This window comes from Sturnira hondurensis, unplaced genomic scaffold (assembly GCF_014824575.4).
Source record: "Sturnira hondurensis isolate 20B ecotype Veracruz unplaced genomic scaffold, ASM1482457v3 Scaffold0000167, whole genome shotgun sequence".
Lineage (NCBI taxonomy): Eukaryota > Metazoa > Chordata > Mammalia > Chiroptera > Phyllostomidae > Sturnira > Sturnira hondurensis.
Genome location: NW_028072798.1, coordinates 8,544,022 through 8,571,248, shown reverse-complemented (window position 1 = coordinate 8,571,248; position 27,227 = coordinate 8,544,022). Strand labels below are relative to the sequence as shown.

Below are 27,227 nucleotides of genomic sequence, written 5' to 3'. Positions count from 1 at the left end.
CCTGTCAAGAAGGATCTCCCGAGGCACTTGCCTCCCTCCCTCTCTCTGCCTCCCACCTGCTTGCCTGGCCTTGGTGCCAGACGTGCCCCTCACCAGGTCCTCACGGACAGCTGTCCTCACAAGCCCCCCGCAGGCCTGTGGGTCTGCTCACACTGTCCCCTTCCGAAATGCCCCCGCCTAGGCTGCCACGCCACCTCCTGCAACTTCTAAAATGAGCTCCGATCCACTTTGGGGGCCCCAGCGAGACCTGAACTGCCCCTGGCTCTGAACTCCGAGAGCTCTGACTCTGTGGCTTGCCCTTTCCCAGCTCTGAGGACCTGTCTGTGTCCCTCAGAAACCTGTGCTCCTAATTATCCGGGAGGCAGGGTAGGAACGGTGACAAGCACCTGTGATAGGATTGGGGTTCGCAGGGGCCTTTGCATGCACGGGACCCTGCAGGAGGCCCTGGAGGAGGCCAAGGGCCCGACCGACATGCACGGAACAGAGCAGTTACAGTCACTGGTTCCTTGTAACTGGTGACGTGGTGGACCTGAGGCTGGTGCGTTAGAAGCAGCTTGGGTACTTAGGGGGCACTGTGAACCCCCAAAACATGGGGACTTGGCTCCTTCCTCCCTGTCTCCCCCAAGGACCTGCTGCCCTTCGGAAATGTTTGTTGAGTGCAGTTGCGGGTGGGGGAGGAGGTAGATGAGCAAGGGGTGGTGTGCTGGGCTGTCTAACCGGCCCCATGCCGGAGGGTCACATGGAGAATCTCTTCCCACAGCTCTGTCTCCAGAGGCCCCCAGCCTGGCTGACAGGGCTTCTCTGCGAGGGCACAGAGCGCCCTGGAACCCCCCCACGCCTGTACTTTGTGAAGAAGTCGGGACATCAATGCGTGCCTGTGCACAGAAGGCCTGACGGCTCCCTCGTGCGTGGGGTCTGATGGGCAGAGTAAACTACCAACCAAAACAGAAACAGACTCATGGAGACAGAGAGCAGGCTGCCAGAGGCGAGAGAGGTAGCAGGGCTGGGGGAAATGGCGAGGGGAGTGAGCAAAAAAAGAAAACTCCCGCATAGACCCAGACGACGAGGGAAGCGGGGTGGGGGGAGGGAGGAGAAGGTCCAGGGGGACCAATGGCTACGGACAAGGGTGTGACTCGGGGTGGTGAACCCACAATACAAATAAGCAGATGATGTGTTTGTACAATTGTGTACCTGAAGCCTGTATCATTTTACTAACTGATGTCACCCCAATAAATTCAGTGAAAAGGGAATGTTACTCAGTTGCGAAACTATCGATGTTTTAGATTTCCCAATTCCTTCAAAAATGCGCGTGTACTATTAAGGGTAATAAAATATACATACTCTAATGGAGTGGAAAGATGGGTTTGGGATTAGACCGTTTCGGTAAATCAAAGGTTTTTGCTAGTTTGGTTACCCAATTTTTCTTAACGCTGCCTTTAAAGATCCCCCCGCCCCAAATGCTTCTCTTTCTTTAACTTTCCTCATGAGGGTTTTACAAAGAGCGGGGCCAGCGGCCAGGAGCACTGGCCCTGGAAAAGGCGCACCCACCCTTCCCAGGGGCCTGAGGAAGCCTGCTCACAGGAGGGCCAGAGCAGAGAGGTGAGACGACCCTCTTCCACAGCCATGCCGGCCCCTGGCTCCCGGGAACCAGCAGGGGAAGAAGTCAGATTGTGCAGGACACGGGAAGGCGAGTCATAATCTGTAAGGACGGGGTGACCGTGCGTCCCAGATTCAGCCCGTGAAGCCCTGAGTCCCGGGAGACTTCTCAGTCCCAAGCCAAGTGGGCTGGGTGGCCATCGTACTGAGAGGCTGCACCAGGACAGCAAACCAGGGTGAGACCCACCGAGGTCTTTAGTGTTTCGTGGTTTATCTGCTGGTGTCATCGGGCGTCCTCACTGGGAGCAGGACAAGGAGGTTAACGGGGGACCTCCCCCTGAGCGCGGTGGCTGCAGCTCTATCAGAATATCTGGAATGCCGCTCACGAGGTCCAGCCGCCCCCGCCCCTCCACACGGCGCTGCGCTGCTCGGAAAGTATGCGTGAACTCAGAAGTATGCAATACATGCCCACATCCATGCCCTTGGCGTTTCCAGGCCAAGGTTAGCAGTGTCTGCCTCCGAGCCAAGTCATGCTAGTGTTCCAGATCCTGGGACCAAACGTCACGTAGACACTGGGACAGGTGCACACATGTGTGCATGCGTGAGCATGCATGTGCATGTCCTGGGGGGGTCTCATCGTGAGGAGGTGATGCCAGAGGCTGGAGGGAACGGACGGGCCTAGGGCGTTTCCTTTTCCATCTTAGAGAAAAAACGAGCTGCCTTATTTCCCCCTGTTTTTTAGAACAAAAACTAAATGCATCCTCAGAACTGGCAACAGATAACGAGCAGAAGATGCCCCTGGTTCTCAGTCACTGTAAATTTCTTCCCTTCCTGCCCCTCCAGGTATCACGCCTCTGACAACATTTTAACACTAAAACGAACTATGCAATTTTCTATTCTTTAGTGCAAAATGTTTTCTGTCCTTAGGCAGAAAGACACATATACCACGATGTCAGTTAATAACATTTAAAATGTTTGAAACACTATTACATACAGAAATGTAATAATATATTGGACTGTTGGTGTGTGTCTGTTTGAACATAGGTATGTGTGTCCACATATATGTGTTTGCGTGCAGACGCCACATCACGTACACACTTAATAAGCTGAAGCACCACCCAGACAGTGTCTGCTCCGGGGAGACACTGGGATGTGTCCTTCTCAGGGACATGGCAGTGTGGCCCCCTTCTCTGTTCCCCCCTCCACCATTTACCGCTCTCCAGGACGGCATCAGGACCCAAGAGGCACCAAGCTTACGATTCAGGCTGAGGCCTTTTGGGCTACAGGCCACTTTCTCCCTGTGTGCCCGTGCCCCGGGGGCTGGACCACTGAGTGCTGCGGTTTCCTTGGTCCGTGGGAACGAAGACAGGACCTCCTTTCTGGGCTGTCACGCGCTGTGGAGGAGTATGTACACGCAGCCCCGCTTTCTACGCAGCACAGAGGCTGACTAGCCCTAAGGAGCCTCTGACCTGTTGCAGGTCCAGGGGTGAGAGTGGGTGAGGACTGGTCGCCCCGAGTTAGTCCTAGCAGCCCGAAGGGCAGGGACACCTCCACACGCCACCCGTCAGTGCTCAGAGAGAGCCCGGCTGTGGGCATTCAACACCCTGGGCCCTCCTTCGCTTCCCCATCCAGCGCGTGGGTGCCGAGCCCTGACTGCGGCCCTGCCCCACAGCCCTAGGCAAGGAACACGCACGGTGCGGCTAGGCTGCTGGGTGTGCGTGCATCCTGGGCCCATCAACTCCCGCTGTGTGACCCTGGTTAGGTGTCTTAACACCTCTGTGTCTTGCTGTTATCATTTGCAAAGTGAGGACGATCATGCCATCCAGCTCTCAGAGCTGTGAGGATTCTGTGTAAACACAGGATTCATGGAAAAAGATTCATGTAAACACATGTGAAACAGAGGAAGAGGCTCGGAGCGGGGCCTGGTGTGTGCTGGGCGCCATGGAGAGGCTGCTGTGATTTACTCATTGTATTCCAGTCTGGGGACAGGACGCTGCCTTTTGTTTGAACCAGTGATCCAAGAATGACCTAACTCTGAAGATAGTATTTTCTCACACACTGAGGTCTCTTAACTCACTATATTTGGGGGAAAAAAAAGCATTTCTCATAATCCAAACAAGCAAATTATACCAAAGATCTGAAAAATCACTTAGATAAATAAATAATCCCTTGCATTTGGTCAAACATGGGCTACAGGGAAGAACCAGACAGAAATGGCTATTGCCGTAAGTGCCTGGTTCCAACCTCCCTGGAGAGGTTCACACGCAGTGGCGTGGAGTCGGGAGACACGTGGATAAACACGCGGGGGGGTGTGTGTCCTAGGCCTTTGCCGCTGTTCAAAGGCCTAGGACACAACAATTAATAAGTAAGTAATGATACAAGACGCAGCTCTGTTTCGCGGCCTCACAGCCGTCAAGCTGCTTGGGCCCCGCCCTGTACGGATTCCGGAGCCCCTTCCCGTCACGTCAGCAGGGGCGTCGTTTCTGTGCGTCACCTTTGCCGTTTCTTCCCTGCGAACCTGCCACACACTGGAGGGTTATTCTTTTTAATTCCACATCGGTGCGGCTCCTGAATGCCCGTTGGAGAGAGAAGGTGGCCCTTGCTCTGAGTCAGTCCCTCGCCAATTCCTTTGCGATGGAAGGTAGAGGGAGAAAATTTAAAATAAGGACAGAAAATAGCCACCAGTTCCATAAGGACAGTGGGTGACTGGGACTCAATTTTGATGATAGACCCCAGACAAAAGCGTTTGCCGACGGCAGATTTTCTTCCTTTATAGCTGGAGCGGGTTTCAAAATAGGCTTGTAACCCCGAACAAACCAGAAGTGTCCGCAGAGGCGAGGGTTGATTAACACTAACGGAAAAGCTGTCACAACGATTCGGGAAGAGAAATACCTCCCTGTGAAAGAACCAAAAGGCCTACTAATTAGACACACTTTTTTTTTTTTCTGGTGCAAAGAAAACTATGTTGAAGATTTAAGATTTAAGATTTTAAAAGTTCAGAAAAATAACCACAAATTCAATTAATTTTTTTCTACCTTTGCTTTCTTTCTATGTCTTTCCCATTTGTATTTCCTATCGCTGATCCCTTTGCCAAACCGTCTTCTGTCTGTCTACCCACCTGTCTCCATCTGCTGATCTGTCTGTCTCTCTGTGTGCCTCCCTAGCTACATTGGCTGTGTGTCTGTCCACTGTCCACCCACCCATCTACTGTCGGTTGAAGCAGCCCATGACGGTCCACGCAGGGTGAGGGCTGAGCAGTGCTTCCCTGTGGGGTGTCTCTGAGCAACTGTCCTCAGCAGTTGGGGTGGCCTGTAGCCCTGGCATGCGTGGAATCTTTTAGCACGTTTGTTACCAGAAACAGTTCTCCAAAGCATACTTCCAGGCAATGGGGGGGCCTATTTTGTGATTCGGAAAAGGAAGTTCCCCGGAACTGAAAACCCACGCGTAAGTGTTGGAAAGGGGGGAGGAGGGCCAGTGGAGGCTTCTCTTCCAGGGAGACACGTCTTCATCAAGGTCACATCCCGGTGTGGCACGGGCGTGGAGCCAAACTCAGGGACAGTCCGGGACATGTGCTGCGGGGTGGGGCGTGCGCAGTCACACTGTTCCTGAGCAGCACCTTCTCTGGATTCAGTCAAGATTAGATCGTCAGGAAGGATGAAGAAAACCAACAACCTGTAGCACGGTGCCAGGAAGGAGGAAAACAACCACACGGCAGTCATCTGGGAGGGGCTGAGGGGACCAGTTCTCTGTTGTGCGCAGTGCAGACACGGTCACTGTCACCTCTGAAATGTGGCCTCACTCTGAGCACCGAGCGCAGAGGGCCCAGCAAAGGGGACTGCCATTCACGATTCCAGCAGACGAGCACCAGTCCCGGGGGAGGAGGGGACTTTGGGAACACAGCCCAGCAGCCGTGGACATGACCTTAGAGGACAAACATCAGGAACACTCTCAAATGCCCTGTGCCTGTAACGGCCTCGGTGATAAAGACGGGTGGGTGCAGAGGGAGGGGGCAAGCTGGGGAGGTGGAAAGGGAGGGCAGGGAGGAGTGAACAGGAGCAGATTCAGTGAGAGGCAGAGTGCGCTCAACCCGGACCGGCCAGCGCGTCCCTGGGCCACGCGGGCCTGCACGCCTGAGTGTCCATGAGTGATCTCAGTAGCTCTCTAACACGTGGCTGTGGATGCCCTTACAAATAGGCTATTTGGCCGAGGGAAGCAGCCGTGGCTTAAAAAAAATACCTCTCCAGTGTAGGTATGTCACTGTGACTACTGAACATCGGGTAATCGCCGGCTGACTCCATCCATCCACAGGACAAGTGGCAGGATGACCGCGGTCAAACCCGCTTCTGTGTGACGGGCAGGCAGCATGCGGCCCGAGCAACCCAGAACCACAGAACCGTAGGCCGGGAGGTGCCGGGGGTTCTCAGAGGCCCTGCTGGGACAGAAAGGCCAGGAAACAGGCGGAACGATGTGAGGAGAGGGAGAGAGATGGAAGGCAGACTGGCACCGAAAAACCCAGCCCCTGAGGGCCGCTAGCTACTGGAACCTCTCTCAGTAGGAAGGACAGGGAGGCTGACAGGTTCGAGGGACAGTGCGGCCAGAGTCGCCACCCCAGGCAGCCTGCTTTGTTGTCCAGTCTCACCAACATCGCGAGGCAGTTTCCTAGTCCAGCACGAACTCAAGGAAGTCTCTGATTCTGTGCTTTCCAACACATTTAAAACATGCACAGTATTTAACACACATTTTTGTTGGAAATGCTTGCAGGAATACGTACAGCATGTGATGTGCTGGTACAGTTTTTAACAATTCACCGAATATGAAAATATGAATATGAAAATTAAAAAAATTATCTTTGGGGAAAAGTCATCCAATTAAGTAATACAAAGTTTTTTTTAAAAAAAGGGACCACTCAGCAAAAGCCCCTGCATCCGTGTCTCCCTTTAAATTCCCTTCCAGTCCTTGGGAAAACCGCATTCGGCACACATTTCCTATAAAATGTCTCGATTCTTCGAACCGTCCGTCTCAGCTCCCCTGGTCTGGGAGCCGGGAAGAGCAACCCCATGCACAGCTTCCCACACTTTGTAAAGGAAGAGAGAGCCATCCAAGGTGGATTACGGCACAAGTGCTGACTCTGACCTTGACCCCTCACACGCTGTCTGAAAAAGTCTAGATGGACCTTTGAAAACAAGTCACACACAACACTAAAAGGTGTTTTCCTCCAGGCATCAGAAAGACTGACAATATTTTCACCCCTTCAGTTTAAGTGAAGCCTCATGAAAACAGTGAGAACTATGTTCTGTGATTTGATGTTCACAAAAATAAGAGGTGGCACATTAAGGCTCTTAGTGGAATACACCCCCCACCTTAAAAACGAATGCCTTAACAGGGCCCTGAAGTGACATGCCCAATATGCTTGGGATTTTTTTTGGTTTTAAATATTCATTTGAGTTAAAATAGTCAGGTGTCCTATCAAGCTGTAATTTTTTAAACCAGGAAAGACAACGCGTTCTTATTATCAGGTTACAATAGAACGGGTTTGTGCCTGTCCCAGGCTTCGGGGTGGGGTGTTAAGTCACAGGACACTAAGAAGTCTGGGGCCTTTGGAAAAATGGAGATCCCAGAAGTAGAGACACATGGCCCAGCCTCTGTACAGGACACCCGGTGACACCATGGGCTCCAGAACGTGACAGACACTTGCTCCTGTACACACCCGGCACAGGTGCCCAATACCCCCGCCCTGGGGGCCCACAGGCACAGCCGCCCGCCTAAAAGGGTTCGAACTCCCTCTAAAACAAACTATATCTTCGTCCGGTCTAAATACAGCTCCCTGTAACCATCCATATTGGAGAAATCTAGCTTTACGACCTGTAATAAAAATGTATTTAACATGAAACAAACACCGTCCTTCAGATGCATCTTGAGACATACATACCAAAGTTTAAATGTTGAAAAACAAGGCCATAAAGACATTTTTTGAGGTTGATAACAAACTACAAATTTGTCTGAGGAAAATAAATCACGAAATGTTTGACAAAAGAGCTGTGATAAGAGATGGGGAACAGTGTCGGCTGTGTACGGCCCGGAGGGGAGACACAGCCCGCCCGGCCCCGCACCCCAGCTGTGTGTGCTGGGACTGCAGTTGCGGACAATGGATACTGTGTCAGCTCGGAGAAACAGCAACAACAGGCCTCTTTCTGGCCCTATCTGTAGGAAGAACATACACGCTAGTCAACAAGGGAGCTGGAATAAGCCTTGTGTTCTTTGTAAAAATTATGCTCTGAGAGTCCCTCGGGAGAAGGCTGGCGAGCGTTGCCACGGCGTCGCTGCTTCTCCTTCCCTCGCTGCAGGACTTCTCCCAACGGGCACCTGGTCCGGCCAGCAGTCAGCTGGCCTCGGGGGCTCTCCCCGCTGTTCCCTCCGACCCCAGGGGCTCTACCGACAGCTGTGCGCTGTGCTTTCTTTAGTTATAAAAGCCAGCCTGTGACATCCTTTGCTTGATTCCATTAAAAACGGAACTAATTGAAATCCACTCCCAAAACACTCCCTCGGTGTTTGCTGTGTGGAGGGTGCCGCTGCGTTGGGGGGGGGACAGAGAGACTGGGGCGGGGCACAGTCTTCGAGAAGCTTGCAGTCCACTTCGGGCAGGGACACAAGTCTAAGGAGGCAGCAGGGCAGGGTGGGGTGGTGGGGCGGTGCAGCGGGACAGAGACGGGAGGGAACTCGGGGTCGGAGTCTGGCTCACCTGGAGCAGCCTTGGGGGTTCAGGTTGGAGCTGGGAGTGGGGAGAAGGCGGCAGTCTGTCTGTGGACAGGGAGAACGAGGTGTGGGGCGTGGCCCGCGGGTGACCCATCTCCCAGGGAGGGCGCCACGGCAGGGTCTGGAAGCTAAATGATAGACTCAAAACCCTGCAGAGGAGATGGCCCAGGTCACAGAGGGGAGTGGCTTCTGCAGGTGATGGCACAGGAATGGCCGGCAGCGGGGGACAGGACAGAGTGGGCCCCTCACTGCAAATGGCGAGACTCAGGGTTTGAGCAGGACACCTGTGCTGGGAAAGGAAGCGTGGGTGGGAGCCACACCTGGCGGAGGGTGAGGGGCCGGAGTGGAGTGAGGGGCCGGAGAAAGGCAGCCTTGGGCCATGTGAGACCAGAGGGTGTCCCACAGAGCATGGCTTCCGGGAGTGGGAGGGGTTGTGGTTTGGCGCGTGGAAGGGATGGTGGAGAGTTCAGTCTGCCGATTATTCCATTCGGGCCGAGTGCCCACCCAGGTGGGATGGCTTAGGGTAGAGCCCTCCTATTTTATGCTGTTTTCCTAGACGAAGGGGTTAATTAATAATCCTTTTAAAAATTAGAGTTCGAGTAACATTTTCTTCAAGCCACTGAAATAATATAAAAATAATACTTTAAAGTTAATCTTCATTGTATTTTCTTTCCCATTACCATTTGTCCCCTTGTCCCCCCTCCCCCCCAGCAATCACCATACTGCTGTCCGTGCCCTTGAGTCCTTTTCCCTTTTTGCTCAATAATCTTTTAAATCAAATATTCTTGTAAGTGCCAAATAAGAAAATTTCTGATTTGGCAGAGAAACTGCCCACAGACAGGGCAGTAAGGGGACGCTGGGAGAGGCGGCCTGCACCCGCACGCTCAGCACACTCACACGGCCTCCCTGGGCATCACCAGCAAAAGGCAACATTGGGGGAACCGTCCAGGAGAGAAGGTGGACTCGGCCTTGGCCTTGCCAGTTGGGTGAGCAGGAGGAGCAGACGCATGGGCTTCGCGCTTCCATCCAGGTGTAGGTTCGGGCTCCAGCTCAGGTTTTGCCGAGGTTCTCAAACGTGGGGCTCCGTCTCTTCTCATTAACTTTTATTCCACTTCATCGTTTTCACCTTTGAAGTCCCCCTCCCAGAGAAGCCGCTCAGACCCCCTCAGAAAGCACACTCCTCCAGCGTCCCCCCTGCTGTCCCCGATGGCCCACCGGGCAGTTTCCAGACCCACGCAACCTTCAGAACTGCTTCCATGCATCAGGGTCTGGGCTTCAGAGGCCAAGGCCCATCCTGTGGGGCCCATCTGAACGCTTGGGTCCAACTCTGCTCTTTGCAGCCGCCGACCAATCATGTCTCCGTCTGTGTTTTACTGGGGGCACCTTGTCATCAAACATTTGGCTTAAGGCTGACTCTTGCCACCCGAGTCCCACCTTTCTGGCTGTGTTACAAAGAACAAACATACATGTACCTATTTTGGGACTTTGGTTTGGTTGAGAAATATTTGTCCGTTTGTTTGAAATTCTACTAGTTCATAGTGAGGCAAGTTTTCTGGCTCCTAATAGGCTACCGAGTCAGGGCTGGTAAGGTTTCAGGTAAAAAACTTTCTGTTAGGATGTCAATGAGCTGCTTCTCCTCATTTTCCAATTATCGGGAAGGGAAGAGCGACGTAATGCAGCCGGACAGGGGCATTATTAAGACCCGCATTAGAAGTCTGCTTCTCCTGCTTCTCTGGTGAGTCCTGTCTGCTTGGAGTGGTCTCTCTTCAGCTTGGAGTCTGTAGTGCTAGTTGAGACGGCTGAATCACACTACTTTTGTGGTGCTACCAGAGCTCACTCACAAAACTCTGCACCAGGCCACCTGAGAGGCAGGCGGGCATGTCCGCGGTGGCCAGTGCCGGAGCGCTTGCACAAACCGGGGCCACAAACACAAGCCCTTGTTGGCCACGGGCACTGGGCTAAGGCCACTGAGAGCCCCTGCACTGGGCTGAGGCCACTGGGGGCCCCTGCCTTCCTTCCGACGCCAGCAGCTGGATGGCCACAGTTAAAACTATGTTCTCAGAAATTGTTTGTGTCTTTTCCCAAAAAACCCAAAATGGAGTGAGTTGGTTGCAGGGCCAGGATGTAAAACTTTCTAACAGAACATGAAATAGAATGTGTTGCTGTTTCACGCAGAAGGGGTCACGGGAGAGACTGGCAGTCTGTGTGCCACAAGTGTCCTGCAGCGCTTGCTGCAATAAATAACCGCTGGGGCACGCGGCCTCTGACAGTGTCAGGTAATAAATGTGCAGGGCGTAAAAGCTGCAGCTCATGTCACTGCTCTCTAGTGCATCTCGTAATAAAGCCCTGGTCAGTGATGGACACCTCTCTCTTCCCCCATTGACCTACAGGGGATGATTCTCCAAACACGGGTCTGCAGACTCGCCGAATGCTCTCCTGCCGGCGAGAAGGGGGCGCCGCCTAAGACCAGCAGTGGCCCCCGCAGCTGGGGTGAGCTTGTGAGCAGACCCCTTCTTGGTTCCTCCCGGGCTGACTCCTCTGTGACAAGTCATGGGCACAGAGCTTCCTGGTACAGGCGAGGCTTTCTTCGACCACACAAAGGCGCTTTGTGGGAGAATTCTAAATCTTCCCTTTAATTTTGTTTTGGCGAAGTGTTTTCTGCAGCGTCATTCCATTTCACAACTTGGACAGTTTTTACAACGATGCTCTCATAGCTCTTAGGCTGAAAGGGTATGGTCTCTCCTGTTGAAAGGAAAGTGGGTTGATTGCCGACAAGAGGAATAACAAGGTGAAAGATGTTTTTAAAGTTCTAGCCTCCTCTCCCTAATTCCCTTGGTAAGTGTCTACAGGAGCATTTAGAAAGACCCCCGGCTCCCTGCCTGCTCATGTAAGGAGGTCCCTCCCACTTCCGAGTGATACCGGATGGACGAGGAGGACGGTTTTTCCGGATTTCAGACTCAACCCAAGAACATGCCCAGCTAGGCACCAACTGAACCACAACTGCAACTGGGGAGGGGATTTCAGTGCAGGTGATGGAAGGAAAATGAAACCAAAGTGGGAGAAGGGCCACGTGAAGAAAAGGGGGAGAGACCCATGGAGCCAAAGACTCCTCGCCTTTGCACACCAGAGGCACCTCTGAGCTCTGGGCCCCATCGGGGTAGGAGCCCTGCTCCCCAAGGGAGGGGCTCCCAGGCCCGAAGGTGGGGGTGGACTGGAATGGCGTCAGATTAGACCTTGGTCAAGGTCACCCTGAGGGAGTCCATCAGAGCTGTTACTGCAGCTTTGAGGGTGGAGGGGTATCTTCAACGTGGGGGCCTCCTTGATTCACCCTCAGTTACTCACCCTCAGTTACTCATTGCCACCCTGACCAGGCGCAGGGCTTTGGCACCCACTGTCACCCGAATGGTTTACTTGGTGGCGGATCAATTCCATATTGGCTGAACCTGCAGTTAATGCCTACCATGTACAAGCCCAAGAGAATAATGGTTTGGGAGAGCTGCTTCTACACAAGAGGCACTTGATTTAGGGCTGTGTCCCCCACGGGAGGAAGCCAGCCCAGACTCTGTGTGCACACGCTTCCACTCAGGGAGAGAGTTTCACATAAATGCACACTGTGTGCACACGCTTCCACTCAGGGAGGGAGTTTCACATAAATGCACACTGTGTGCACATGCTTCCACTCAGGGAGAGAGTTTCACATAAACGCACACTGTGTGCACACGCTTCCACTCAGGGAGGGAGTTTCACATAAATGCACACTGTGTGCACACGCTTCCACTCAGGGAGGGAGTTTCACATAAACGCACACTGTGTGCACACGCTTCCACTCAGGGAGGGAGTTTCACATAAACGCACACTGAAAGAGGACCAAGGTGAGGTGCTGCACTTGGACAGGGGGTTCTGTGGCCACGTGAGGATGTGTTAACAGAGGGAAGGGGTGTGGGTTTCGGTCAGGGCACAGGGAGCAGCCCGGGAGGGAGGCAGGGGCATCTGAACTCAGGTCAACAGGACAGGAGTGGGTAAGAGCTTCCCACACAGACCCCCAGGCCTGAGTGTGCTCCCTGGAGGTGGGCAGTGGGGAGGGCATGGCATCCAGATGGCCCCGAGGTTCTAGCCGAGGTGGCTAAATGTTCAGGTTATTAATGACTACCAGGCACACAGCAGGAGGAGGCGACAGGGAACATAAACACTGAACTCAGTTTGGGCCATGCTGAGGTTAGTGAGTCCAGAATGAGTTTGGCGGTCAGGAGAGAATGGGCTTTTAGGCAAACAAATGTGGGACCCACTGAGCTGGAGCAGAACGGACGGAAGCTCTTGGGAGAGGGTACAGCAAATGTGCCGGGAGCACCGGTCGCTACACAGCAGGTGAGGGAAGGAGTCAGAGGACATGAGCGAGGGGAGAAGGACGGGGGGAACCCAGGGCACTGCACCAAAGTGGGAATGTCGAGGTTTCCAGGAGTGATGGATGGCTCATACTGACCATCAGAATGGCCATCCAGCACATACTGAGTGGGGCAAGGGGAAGACCAAGGCTGACTAAGTCCTTGTCATCTGTCACCCAGGGGTGGATGGCATGGCACCTCCAGGTGGGGAACCGGGTGGTGGTTGGGACACACATGCTGAATCAGATTGAATTCTATTGGACTAAACTGAATCAGGGATGCCATTTTTGGTCCATGTGATGGAGCTGGGGTGTCCACCAAGGTGGCCCTGCAGTGGCCACTGTCCCCACGGAGCAGGAGACGTGACATGACCTGGGGAGGGCTGCTCAGAATGGACCAATGGAATCAAGAGCCCACATTCACGGTAAAAACATAAGACAGAAGAGATGTGATTGGGGTACAAATAGGCAAAACAGAGCTCCCTGACGCACTGGCTCTAGATGGAACCCCCTAGAACCTCGGGAGGGGTCTCGAGGTGGGGACAGTGTCATACTGCTTCCCTCTGGCTGCTCTCGAGGCCTGTGTGGCCCATGCCACTGCACCCTGGGGGCTGTGGGGACCCAGTGGCTGGGGTCCGCCCCTGGGACCCCATTCTGACTGGAAGGCAACAGATCAAAAAGCTTGCTGGAGAAAGGGGTACGCAATGAAAGCCGCAGGTGGGTGGCCCATTTTGCAGGTTTCAGAAGGTCAGAGGTCATGGGTACTAAGAGGTGCTGGTGCCTGCAAGGCGAGGTGAGAGCTGCATGGCCCTGTCACCGTTTGAAGAGGCCTGTGCCCTCTGTCCTGGGCTAGGGAGGGGGAGTGGGCCGGTGTGGCCCTTCTCCACCTGCCTGGGGGGCTTGGGTCCTTCCGGGCCTTGGGATGATGGGGCTGGGTCAAGGAGTGGGGGTGGGGGACAGAGCAGGAAAGCAGCTTTAAACCTAACAGCGACCAACTTGCCCCCTGAGTTGCCTGAGAAGTGTCCTGACTGGGCGTGGTTAGGCAGGCCGGGGCTCAGAGTCAGGACCCCGAGTTGAGGCCGTAAAAATAAACGACAGTTGGTTCTGCCCTGCTGCCTGTGGCTTTCCCCTCCGGCAGCAGCTCAGCTAAGGGGGTCGCTCTGAGTTTTCTGGTATTTTAGGTGGAATTAAACTGACAGTGCACTCATTTCCTCCAGGACCTACCCGAGCAAGTCACGAAGGAAAGACAATGAACCTGCAGCCAGCCCGCCAGTCTGTATTTCGGCTGCCCAGTCCGCTCTTCCCCTCAAGGCACTCCTTGACCCTCCAGTATTTTCCTAAACATCGGCTCTTGCCTTCACGGGGGAGCGTGCTGATCACTAAAGAGATCGCACCGAGCGCCACTGACCCCTGTCCGCCTGATTCTGGGTTACCGACCAGGACTCTAGACCCCCCTTGGACTTGGCTCTCACTGGACTTAAAGTTCGTGTTTCAGCAGGTCCTAGTAGGGTGGATGCGTGTCACCAGAGCGGTGTGACTCGTTCCGGGACAAGGTCCTCTAATCTTCAGTGTGAGTTTCATTTTCTGTTACGACCCCAGCTTATCCTGGACAACTGTTCCCACGTACATTTCCAAGTACAAATCAGTTGTGACCCCCTGTCTCTCTCACCACGCGTGCTGGGGGCAGGAGTGAGGCCCTTCCTACGTCCTCGTGGCAGACGTGGTGTCTGTCGTGGGCACAGGCACGCCGCATTAACTCCTCCTCCAGTTTCTGCTCAGTGTGTGGCCTTTCTGGCCGTGGCCTTCCCAGCCTTTCGGGTATCAGGCCAGAAAACTAACCAAACCTTGAGCGATCTGGCCTCATCCACGCTGTTCCTTTTCTATGTGCCTGTCGGATCTCAGAGTATTGCCAAATGGTGCCCCCTCTTTTCCTGCCCATGGCACTGTCTTTTCCAAGAACAGCCAGCTTTCTTCCTTTCCTTGCACCTTGAGGCAACTCACATACTTGGAGCTTTCTTTATATTAACTCCCTGAGTCAGGACCCGTTGTCTTTCCTTAGCTTGTCCAGCGCTGGATGACAGCAAGGTACCCGAGAGTCTGAATGAACGGCCCCGGTCCCATGGACATCTGTAGGGACTCATTGTCATTTCTCTCCGAAGACTTATTTGGGAACTCACAGCATCTGAGTCACTCAGAGCGACTGCAGGCCTTACACCTGTGTGACCGAGGGAGTAACACCTTCGTGTGTGTGCACGCCCATGTGCAGATGTCTTTTCTGTTGAGGTGTTCAGACCCTTTGCAATTATTAGTGAAATCTAACATGCAAAGGATCGCAGCACCAGGTAGGTGCCTCTCTCTGCTAACAGCTCCCATCACAGCTGGGTGCTCAAAATCCCCCACCATTTGTCACGGGCACAGAGAACGCACCGGGGACAGAGTTACCGAGCCATCGTGGAGGCGTGCGCGCGGAAACCTGCAGCATTAAAGGGACAGCTTATGTGCCAACTTACTAAGCACTTAAACAGACCTAAATGGAAAAAGGCTACTTAAAAAATTTCCAATTACTTCATGTTCTATTATCTATGAATCTTGCATATTAGCACCAGGGTAAATTTCTTGAGAAGCTGAGCCCAAGGAGCTAAATTTGCCCATTGATTTTTGTCTTTTGTCTGCAGTTTAAGGCTAATTTAAAAGGCGGGTGAGGAGATTCTATTTTCAATGGGCTGCAATCCAGTACGAATATAATAAAACACTGTGGCAGTGAGCTCTCTCACAGAGAGGTTTGGCCGAGCTCAACCCAGCGCCTTTCAATGCGCTCCAGGGCAGCCCAAAAACTGTTCCAGGGGGCGAGACACCCCTCCGAAGGACCAGCGTCCCGCAGCACAAGGGGTTGTCCAGGTTTTATTTTAAACCAAATCAATATTTCATTGCTTTGACTTAAGATGTAAAAAGGAAATGTTTTATAATGAAATCAATTAGAGGCAGATAGTTTCATTACTGATATATTATTGTCATAAGCCTGTATTCTTCTAATTTCAGAAGCATAGTTAATTATTTTAGGCATAGGGAGTTAGTTCCTTTAGTTATTCTAGCAGTGAAAGCTGTGTAATTCTTTAGTAAGGCTTACTGATCGAGTTAAAATCCTGATGAAAAGCTTCACCATATAACAGGTCTCTTTGGGTACAAATCAATAACCCAAAGAACATAAATGAACAAGCAAAACAGAAGCAGACTCACAGACACAGAGGACAGACTGGTGGCCGCCAGAGGGGCTGGGGGTGCTGGGGGCTGGGTGAAAGGTGGAGGGGCCGAGGGGAACAGACTGGCAGTTGCAGAATGGCCACAGGGATGTGACGTACGGCCCGGGAAATACAGTAGTTGATATAGCAGTAACTACGTCTGGTGCCAGGCGGGGACTGGAACTATCAGGGGACCGCTGTGTAAAGCACATGACTGTCTGACCACTATGCGGCACATCGGAAACTAACACAGAATAATATGGAACGTAAACTGGAATTGGAAAGAGAAACAAGAGTGGGAACTCTTAAAGGTGTTTCTGTTTCTCCTCTTTTTTGTCCTCCCCCTCCCAGTGAGGGGGGCCTTGAAACCTCCTGCTCCCCACCAATGGAAGAGCAACAGGCGGTTTTGGGGGTGGGGAGCAGCAGGCGATGTTCTCAAAACCAGGAGCACCCCTTGCTCTGTGGGCAGGTTTTGGTTCCCCCACTGCTCATCTTCCTCACACACTGGCTATTGTCCTACCACATCCCTGTACGTTGCCATCACTGGCCATTGTCCCCAGGACACGGTCCTCTGGTCAAGTGCACACAAGGCCGGCACCTGTGAGCCTGGTCTCTGGCCACCCCCACCCCCACCCCCAGAGCACTCCCCCATGCCTGGCTCCCTCTGCTTCTCGGGACGGCTCTTCTCCTGGAGCCCTGATCTGCTCTGTCCCCTGAACATGATGTGGGGGTCCTGCCTGCCTCCCCTTCTTATTTTCCTGACCTCAGGTGTCTGCCATCCTTATTTCTGTGTTCTTCACTCATTCACCCAGTGTTTTTATTGGACTGGCCACCTGGTTGAATGGCTGCATTTCTTAAACTCTTCGAATCCCACCCATTTTTCCAGCTGTTTCTTCCGCAAACTCTCTGACTGCAAAGGACTGTCCTGATCGCCCCCTCCTCTGGACTCACTGCCCTCAGCCCACCCGCCACACCCTTGGGCTCAGCAAAGCAGCGGGTGGCTTGGATTTGAGTCAAATCCGTCGAGCACGACTGTGCTCCACTGATCACCATCCTCGTGGCCTCGAAGAAGTCAGTTTACATCTACAAGTTCCGTTTGCTTGTCAGTGAAGTAGGGAAATATATCAGAAGGTTACTTATGAAGATGAAACAAGATATCTAGATGGGATTTTTCTGTTCATGTTAGGCATTATTATTTCACATCTATGTCAATGTGTAAATACGGGTTTTCTTAATTTTGCTAATGCAATGCTTTGAAATTCTTTCCAAGGAAGCATGCTGAATGTAAGAGAGAGCGGACTGAGGTAGATGCCACGTTCCCCAGCGAGAGTCTCTTTTTGGGGATATCATGGCCCTACGGGGTGTCCGGCGGCGACTCTGATCATCTGGAAGACAGTGGCCCTCATCGACAGCCGCCCTGGACTGATTTCTCAGACTCAGGATGTCCCCAAGGCCACCCTTGCACTGCGCGTTAACTGAGAACCAGAGAAAGGAAGACACGTGGTTCATTCAAGAGGAGCAGAAGGTGCTGAAGTTCTTCAGAAACTCACATCCATCAGCTGATTTTAAGAAACAGGACGAAGCAATGGTTGCCCTCCTGGGGAGGGGGGCGGGGCAGGCCGTGGGCTCTCCGACAGAGAGAAGTGGCAGGTGTCTCGCCACCCAGCCATGGGACGCGAGGGGCCCCGGAAAATCTCTTGCCTTCCACTGGAACTACAAAAGGAGTGGAGTAGGCCCTAAAACATTCCCAGGTTTGCTGTTCGAGCTGAAACAAGCTCAAAAAGCTCGTTTCAGTGGCTCGAGCCACTGAAAACCACTGAACCTCACCCAGGGCCGGGAAAGCCTCGAGGATCGCAAGCGATTAGGAGCTTCTCTGTGAATCCCAGTCCAAGGCAAAGATGTCAACAGGGAGGCTACCCTGATCAGTGGGCGTTCTGGGGGTGGGCTGGGCCCTGATTTTGTGTGGCCTACTGGTCAGCGATGCGGTGTATGGCCGTGCCCACCCACCCCGGGCCTTGCAAGCCCGGGTTTTCCTTCAGTGAGTTAAAAACACATGTGTGGTGACTGAGTGGGTAACGCTGGGGAAATAAACCAGCAGTGCAGGTTACTGACCGATAAAGAGACGCCACTGTCTTGTTTGTGAAACAAACAAACACGTCTACGTGGAGGGCCGGCTGGAGATGCACGCACATGCCTCATTTTTGCCACCTCAAGCAAACAATCTCCAGCTTTCTCTCCCTGACACACAGGACACAGTCCCAGGGCCAAGCCCTGGCATGGTGGCTCGGGAAGGGGGTGGGGAGCACAGCTGGCAGGAGGCGCGGAGCCTGGGGACCAGTGCACAGGGCCCATCTCCAGGGACACGCAGAATAATGGAGAACGGGCTCTTTCACATCCACCCTCTGCTCGGCTTTTTGCTGCCCCTGAGCCTCTGCTGTCCCCAAGTGGCCATCTGCATCCCTTAGCTGCTCAAGCTGACGCTGTGTGTGTGTGTGGGGGGGGGGAGGGTCAAAGTTTGCTAGTGGTACCTGTTCAACAAGCCATGTCACCTGCCCTCTACCCAGACCTTGGTTTACAAAGCATCCCCTGTCCGGGGAAAGAAGGGGCCAGACTTCTACCACCCTGAAGCTGCCTTTTGGGATATTGATTTGAAGCTGATTCTTAAGAAACGAGACTCAGAAAGAGGCTTTGGCGCAAGAGACTCAGACAGAGAACCCTGCTCCAGGAAGGGAGTCACAGGGTACAGCCTTCGTCTACTCTGAGTTCAGGGTGGTCAGTAGGAGGACTTTGGGCAGGGGCCTGTTCTCTGGACATCCCGCGTCCCCTGGTGTCCCAGTGACCCATCAGGGCTCCGCCTGCCCTGCGTGTGCCGCTCTCCCTCCACTACCTGTGAGCCGCCCACTCTCACGTCTGAAATCTAAGACCTCACTCCCCTCCCTCTTCTCCTTTGTCTGAACTGTTATATATACTCAATGCTACCTCGCTGCCTTTGGAATCTTTATGCTTCTGTGAATTCCCCTGTGTGCATGTATTATAATTTGAGTTTCTCCTGTTAATCTGTCTCTGTTAATTTGATAGCTAGCCCAGCTAGATGAACTTACACGGTAGGAGGAAAAGTTTTATTATTTTTCTAGCCTCCATATAGAGAATGGTTAGATGTGCAGGTATCAGAGTCACTCTGATCTGGTTTTAACTCCCCACCTACTGGCAACATGGCAGCAGGATTCTTGGGCCCAGCATCCCTGAGCCCTGCCTCACTCAGCCCAGCATCCCTGAGCCCTGCCTCACTCAGCCCAGCATCCCTGAGCCCTGCCTCACTCAGCCCAGCACCCCTGAGCCTAGTATCCCTGAGCCCAGCATCCTTAAGCCCAGCATCCCTGAGCCCAGCATCCCTGAGCCCAGCATCCTTAAGCCCAGTATCCCTGAGCCCAGCATCCCTGAGCCCAGCATCCCTGAGCCCAGCAACCCTGAGCCCAGCATCCCTGAGCCCAGCCTCTCCCATACAGAGGCCCACACAGGTGAATAAATGACTTAGAGCTGCTTTGACTTTGGGGGGAGGCTGCAGAGCTGAGTAGTGGAGATGGATTTTGAGTCGGACACATCTGGACCACACCTTGGCTCTGTCATTTAGTCTGAGTGCCCCTGCATAAATGTCCTAACCGCTGGAAGCCCAACTCTCAATACGAAGTAGAAATTAAAGGACCAATTTGGCAAAACTTGCGTGGCCTCGGCATGTGACCGTGGAGGCGTCAATCCACGAGAGGCAGCAAGGGCCACTTTGCGAAGAATCTTTGAGCAGAGAGAAGTGCGATCTCAGTTTCTGCACAGGGTCCACCTAAGAAAGACGGGCTTTGGCCTCTCCAGCTCCTTGCACAGGCGCAGGAGTTGCTCCTGAGCGTGTGGGACAGGCACCTGCTTCGAGGTGGCCTCGAAGAAGCCCTCGGTGACTCAGGGAGATGATCTACGCAGCGACGGGTATGACGCCGCTGTTCGGCTGGGGAGCAGGAGAATAATTCAGCTGCTCTGGCCAGCCCAGGTGCGCGGCACCTGCGGGAGCACTCCTGCCGGCTGCCCGTGTGGGAAGGAACACAGCGGTCCGCGCTGATGCCTGGATGACAGAAGTGGCCTCGGAGCTGATGTCTCTGGGAGGAGCTCCAGAAGTCAGTGCAGTCCCCGGGCTGGCTCCAGTCCTAGGTATCAGTGTTCAGCACTCAGATGCAGTTCTGGAAGGCTGAGACTCGGCCCCTCCCTGTGCTTCCTCCCCCACCCCTGCCCCTGGCCCTGCGTTCACTGTCTGTGGGCAAGTAGCTCAGCTGCCTGGCCATCAGGGGTTTCATCTGTGAACGGCTGGGACAGAATTAGACGGTGCTTCAGGACTCACACTTTAGAGGCAGCTGAGAAGGGGTCCCTGACCTCGGGGCGCTTATAGTCCAGATGGGAACTAGCCATAACCCCAGGGCGTGCGAGGCTCACCAACCAGGTGAGGGGTTTTAAAAAGAACATTAAATGAGGGGTTGGACCCAGGTTGCTTGAGGGACTCTGTACCCCATTCCCTTCAGCTCAGCTAGGAGTAAACGGCACAGGAGGCTAAGATGGAGCTGCCCCTGTCCCTGCATCTAACCTGTCCTCTGGGCTCCCCGGCAGGGCGCCTGTGGGTTCTCCTGGCCCCCAAGAAGGAGGGCAGAAGCCAAGCATCCCAGGGGATTGATGCTCACCAAGCTGCAAAGCTTCGCACCATAAAACATCTTTCTGTTTCTAAAGAAGAAACCCACAGTTTACAACTTAAGCTCGTGAAGTCCCAAGTAGTCAAATCTCCATGACTTATTTCATCAACCTGAAAACCCAATGCATGACACATGAAAAGTAAAAACTCTAATTTAATGAGAACAGAAGTTTGGCCTTTTGAAAGAAAGAGCTCTATCAACCCAAATAGGAACTGTCACATGTAATTTCAGCAGAATCTGCTTGTATTACACGAGTGCTTTCCCTCTGAAGGCAGTGTGGACCCGCCAGGGACTCCGAGCTCCAGCAAACTATCAGTGACATCGAGTGCTGAAAGCAGCCCCCCCCCACCTGCTGCTGTGTCTCTGCGTGTTTTCGGGGAGAGCAAGAAGCCAGGCACTTTCTTTCCTGTGGACACAGGCATCCTACCCATCCACAAATTTTATTAGTGTGTCTAGCAGGAAAGGTTCCATTTCCCTGCATATGACGGGAAACCCTGCCTGACACCAGCTTAGCCAAGACCAACGTTTAGTCTATTGTCAATGAAAGCCTGGAAGGAGGCGATCTGGTTACAGTGAAGTCTAAGACACGGAAAACTGGACTTCCCCAACTTTGGTACTTCAATTTCTTTCATGCGTCTTCCATCTCAAGATGACCTCATGGCCAAAGATAGCTGCTGGAGCCTCGGCCTTCTCATCTGAGTTTCAGGCTGCAGAGAGGAGGAAGGGAGGACGAGAGGTCTGCCCTCCCCAGCACAAGGCCACACTTCCCTTCCGCGACCGGCCAGGACTCGGTCCACCTGCCTGCATCAAGCTGCGGCAGTGGCTGCAAACCTCGCCTTGTGGCCGAGGGCTGTGCCCTGAACAGAATGCCGGTGCGGCCCCTCAGGAACCAGGGGAGAGCAGGTGTTTCCAGCGTGTGGCCGCCCTGCCTCCGTGTGCACTGCCACATGGGGACATGGCCTTGACATTGGGCAGGAGGACAACCCTCCTCACTGCCTCCTCAGGCCCAGCCCCATCTGCGGTCCATCCTCCGTTCTTTCCCTGTTCCAGAACGTTCTCACATAAAAGCTCCCTGTGCTGTCTTGGTCAATGACTATGGCTGAGCCCTGTCCAAGTGTCAGGTGGTAAATGGGACAGAGCACAGTACAGTCACTGCTGAGCGATGGCCGAGCAGGGAAGACAAGCACGGACCAAATCAAGGGGGGCCAGGGAGTGCACAGGGAGGTCGTGAGCCCCTGGAAACGCTGTGACAGGAACCTGAGCCGGCCTGGGTGTGTGTGTTCATGAGAGTTAAGTCCTGGAAGCACGGTTATCCCGCCCCCAACCAGAAGCTCATCTCTAATTTCCCTCCTAGCGTTTGCTCTTTCACCTTCTCCTTCCCCTACGATCCGTTTCCCCCACGAGAGACTTATCTGTCCACACCAGGGGTTCCCACCCCCAGCCCACTGCTGCCTGGCTTCTGTGCCCAGGGCAGGCCACACAACACCCCCTGCCACCCCAGCCCAGCGCCTTCTTCAGTCCTGGTCGTCCAGGTCCTTCTCGCCCTATAGCTCCCATGCTGCTGTCCCAACCCTGGCTCTGGACACTCCGTGCTGCCAGCTGCTCAGACGTGGGGCATGCCTGGCCTTCCGCTCTGAGCTCCCAGCTCCGATCTCAGCCAGCCTCCCGCTCCCCTGCGGCCCGTTGCAGGAGTCCCTGATCGGGAAGGCACCGGCTCACAGCAACTCTCTCACGAAGCTTGACTTTGGGAGCAGAGTTTGGTCTAACCTCTTCAGGGACTGGCTTCCCACAGACCCTCCCACACCTCCCCTGCCCCGTCCTCTGTGTAATGAACCTGCTAAGTCACCTCCATGAGGCTTCCGACTGTCCCCACCTGGGTTCAGCCTCTGCGGCAGGCTCACCTGACCCCAGCCCCTTCTCCCAGACTCCCCTTCACCCAGGGCTGCCATGCTCCGACCCAAAGCCCATCTGTGGTTACGTCACTCACATATTTGCAAATAGGGGCAATTGACTGCCCACGGCACCAGTCCATTCCGGGGCATCATTAAACACCTGCCACACGCCTCCACCTCCTCTCCCTCCAGCCTCTTCCAGCAGAACCTGATGCTCGCGTGCAAGGCCTCCCTCGTGCTGTTCCTCGGCCCGGATCCCGCTGCTCCCACCTGCCGGCTTTGGGCATCTGGGCTTCTCTCTAGAGCCAGGCCCCGCTAGCATCTCATCCGGTACCTATGCGGCCCCGGGCAAGTTTTCTCCTGAACTTGACTGCAGGGCCGTTAAGGACAGAGCCGTGTCCGAGCCTCTTCTCCGCCCCCCACTCCTTCCTTTCTTCCCCTATCTCTTTCCCTCTCCAGCATTTAACATAGTGCCTTTCACTTGGTAGGGGCTCAAGAAATATTAACTAAGTAAATAAACAAACGATAACCAGAGAAACCGAGCCAGAGGTGTGACGGGGGTGGGGGGTGGGGTGCACAATGAACATGAGCCTGGGGACAAAGGGAACCTTCCTTTGCTCTGCTTCCCTGGGGTCAGTGTGAAGGGACATGGAGGTGCTACGTTTCCTGACGCAGCCTGCAGACCATACGACTTTTCTGGAAGCAACTCCAATGGCAAGAGACTCAGGATGAGTTGGTGAACTTGTCCGGCCCACCCTCTGTATCCAAGAATAGCCCCGGCCCCTGAAGGAAAGAGGAAACGACTAAAATGGAGAAGTGAGCCTCTGTTTGCAGACTGACCAGCCGGGCCTCCGCAAGCAGGAAAAAGCAAGCTGGAGCAGCTAACATCTTACGCTCACTCCTAACTCATCTACCTGTGTTTTGCTAATTCCTTGAGGGGGGTTATTTTGACTTGGAACCCCAAATCCCTAAACTAGGTAAGTGCTTAGAAACAAACAGAAGAGACTTTTAACCTGGGCTACAGACAATGGGAGAACGAAACATTAAATCAGGAATGACTGTACTGTCTGGGCCTGGAAATCCAAAACGGAAGAGGCCCATTTATCTTCTGAGGCTCTGGCACCTGGAGGCAAAATGTTGGCTCCGACGTGCACAGTGCTAGGATCCCTCAGAGAAAGCGCTGCCCCAGAAGCAGAGCTGCCCCCCGTCTCCTGGTGGGCGCGCTCCGAGCCCACCTTCCTCAACACTCCCTGGCTCACACTGCCGCTTGCACGCTCCCGGCATCTGGTCCTCCCTCCCCCTCCCTGACGCACCCGGCAGCTGCTTGCCTGCGTTCCCGAGGCCAGTGTTTCCACATACCCCCGGCTGCTACCAGAGAAATCCATGAGGCATGCCACCAAAAATAACTGTTACCGTGTCCCTCCGGAATGGCAGCACCAAAGGCAGCTGTGCGGGGGGCGTTTCCTCACCACCCCTACGGCCCTCTCGGGTCTCGCCGCCCCGAGCCAGCGCACACAGACCCAGAGTCTAAGTGACACTCTGCAAACAGGGCTGCAGAAGGAGCATCTTCCACCCCCTTCCAACCAGACTGTGCCCCGCAAGGGACTCGGGAGGTTCGAGTACACGAAATAATTTCCTGATAGTGACCACTGACGACCCGGGAGGGGTCTGGCTGCCCCCGATATGGCTCCCGTCGTGTGGAACCTCCGCTCCCTGCCCCCGTCCACAGGCTAGCTGGGGCCCTGGTATGGTTTCGCCAGAAGACAGAGAGCGAGACCGCATGGCACGCAGCCGAAGGACATGTCTGTGACCCCAGGACCGGGCACTGGGGACCGAAATTGAGTCAGATTCCGAAGTTCCCACATCTCTGTTCTGTGCTCAGACTGGGCGGTCCCCTGACTCTCCAGGAACCAGAAAGGCAACCTGACATGAGACGTGGCCCACAGAGGGGCAGAGGTGTTTGAGAGCGACGCGGTGGGAGGCCGGGGCATTCTGAGTGTGGACTGTGGTGCGCGAGGCAGAGAAAAAACTCCCGGCTCCTGGGGTTGGTTAGTCTGCAGGTCAGGGGCCCAGCGGGGGCTGCCCAGGGCAGGGCACACCCTCCATTACGCCTTCCCATCCTTAGTACGAATCCCCAGCGGGACTTCAGGTCTGGAGGAGGTGCCCAGCCACCCTGTGTTCAAGGTGAGCCAGGAACCGGGGAGGCGCTGGTCCAGGGGGCGGACGCTGCTGGTTCGGGAGCCCACGGACGCCCACGAAGCACTGCTTGCTTCTCAGTGTGGACACAGCGACCAGACGCACATTGTCCACAAAAGGAAAAATAGCAGCTGCAATGACTACGTCCTGTTCTGTAGACCTCCAGGCAAAAACCGCTGGGAGTGTGTGGGGAGCGAGGGGGGCCAAGCTGCAGACTCTGCCTGAGCCAGGACGCTCCCGCCCTGCCCTTGGATCCGAAAGCCTGAAGGCAGGAGGAGTGTCCCTGTCACCAAGGAGAAGAGTTGCACCCCAGTTTCTCCAAAGGGTCACAGCGGCCCTGCCACCTGGGCATGGGGGCCTGGGCAGCCTGCCCGGGTGGGACGAGGCCGAGGGAACGAGTTCTTGTTCTGGGGACCCACTGAGCTTGGAAATCCCCAAACCCACCTGATATCTTTGAATTTTTTAAATTGTTCGTAAATGGAACAGATGTTTAGAATTGTAAAGAAGTTTAGAGATAATCTAGACCAATCTGATATTTGTGCTTTAAAATTTTTTCCCCTGGTTATACAATTTATATAGAAGAGATGGTAAAGAGAATGATAGAGGAAAAAAAAACCAATTACCGTATTTCTTAGACTATAAGACACACCTCCACCCCCAAATTTGGGAGGAATAATGATTGTTGATGCTGCTGTTGAGTTCTATTTACATTTACATTGGTGAAATATTATGTTATTTATGCTATTAAATATTTTACCACATGTTTTACTTCAAAATTTTCCCCTATTTTCCTCCTCTACAAGATGGGTGCATCTCATGGTCTGAAAAATATGGTACTTACAGTCCTACTGAAGATTAGTCACCATTGCCACACAAGTGCATTTGTCCCAATTTCCGTGTTTTAAAACACGCTGATATAGTGCACAATTAGGATGATATTATGTATGTTTTTACACCTTGACTTTTACCCAGTTTTACATTACGACGATCTGATCTTGTTCTTACACGTTGTCACCCATTAAAATGGCCACATAAGACTCCAGCAGAGGTTTAAAGCCTATCTAACCATTCCCTCATTGGTGGGCATTCATCTCCTTTTTCTCACTGCTATTAACAACGCAGTAAGACTGTCTTCCCATCTTTATTTCTTTAGCTTTAATGCCTAGAATCTAAATACCTTGTTCAAGTTCATAGGCGTTTTAAAGTTTGATTTGAGGACCTGGGGAGTCCAGCGGCCTGCCGTCTCCCGGAGACCGTGCACCTGTTTGACACTCGAGGCCCCCAGGCAGGTCTCCCAGCTCCACTGGCCTGGCTGTCTCTCAAGCATGAGTCTCGGGACCCGGTACGAGTGAAGGAGAGAAGAGGCCGTGTTTATCGATGCAAGCTGCACTCTTTCTCCCCAGGAAAAAACGGCTGCAGAGGGCATTTGTGGTTTCAGATCGTGTGTGTATGTGTGTGTGTGTGTGTGTGTGCGCGCACACATGAACCTAATAGAAATCATTCAATGGTGCGGCTCCAACAGGCTGACTCTGGGGGGAACTACGATTTACCCGACGGACGGCTCAGCACCACCCAGTTTCTGGCCATTACAATTACTGAAGTAGAAAACACCTCCGCTATTGAAATCACGTTTTTGGTAACTTCCATTTAGAGGACAGCTTGTGAAGTCACAACTGGCTTATTTAGGTGGCAGGAGCAGCCCCTTCTGCTGGCCAGGGTAGGGTCACCGCCTATTTTCAGTGCTGGCTGCAAATTTAAGACATTAAAAAAGCAACGTGCGAGGTTTCACTATATACCAGGAGGCACAAGGCCTTGCTCCAAAATCATGTCTGTAGCTGAATAAAAGGTAGACGTCGAGAGCGTCTCAGACTCATAATGGAAGATATTTTGATGTGTGGAAGACACTCTTGTCACTTGTGTATTTGTCAGGGCTCCTGCCAAGGAGAAGGGGGACCAAGGACAAGGAGGGCCCTCGTTTGGCACAGGTCATTGACTCTTACACCAAGTCTATGACCTTCTGGCATGTTTTGGTATAAAAATAAATCCATGGCAGCGTCTGTGATGGGACATGGACCCTCTGCACCCACCTGCTCTCATGGGGATGCCTGGCTCTTCCTCGCTGTCACCTGAGGGTGTCCCCAGGGTGGGGCTGCCAATCTGGGCCAACCTACGGGCTGAAGGGACACCAGAAACTGCTCTTCTTCAACCTGTCTTTCCTCCTCCTCTTGTCTCACTGCCCTGTCTCACTGCCCTCTTGTACACTTCCGCTGCCTTATCACTGCCCTGCCGGCCACAGCCGGCCAGTACAGACTCAGAAATTGTGGGGAGGGTGACTTCTCCATCGGTTTCGAACCCTTTGCTCCTCAGAAGAGCTCATTGCATCGTTGTTGATGTCCATTCGGGCAGACACGCTGCTGTGTGTTAGAGGAGACAGACCAGTGATGGA

At 53.7% G+C, this 27,227-nt stretch overlaps 1 protein-coding gene across 1 annotated transcript in view; it reads right to left on the bottom strand.

Moving 5' to 3' along the window:
• PACRG (parkin coregulated) overlaps nucleotides 1-27,227 on the bottom strand; it is a 384,316-nt gene that overhangs the window by 78,533 nt on the left and 278,556 nt on the right. The gene's annotated exons all lie outside the window — the stretch shown is intronic.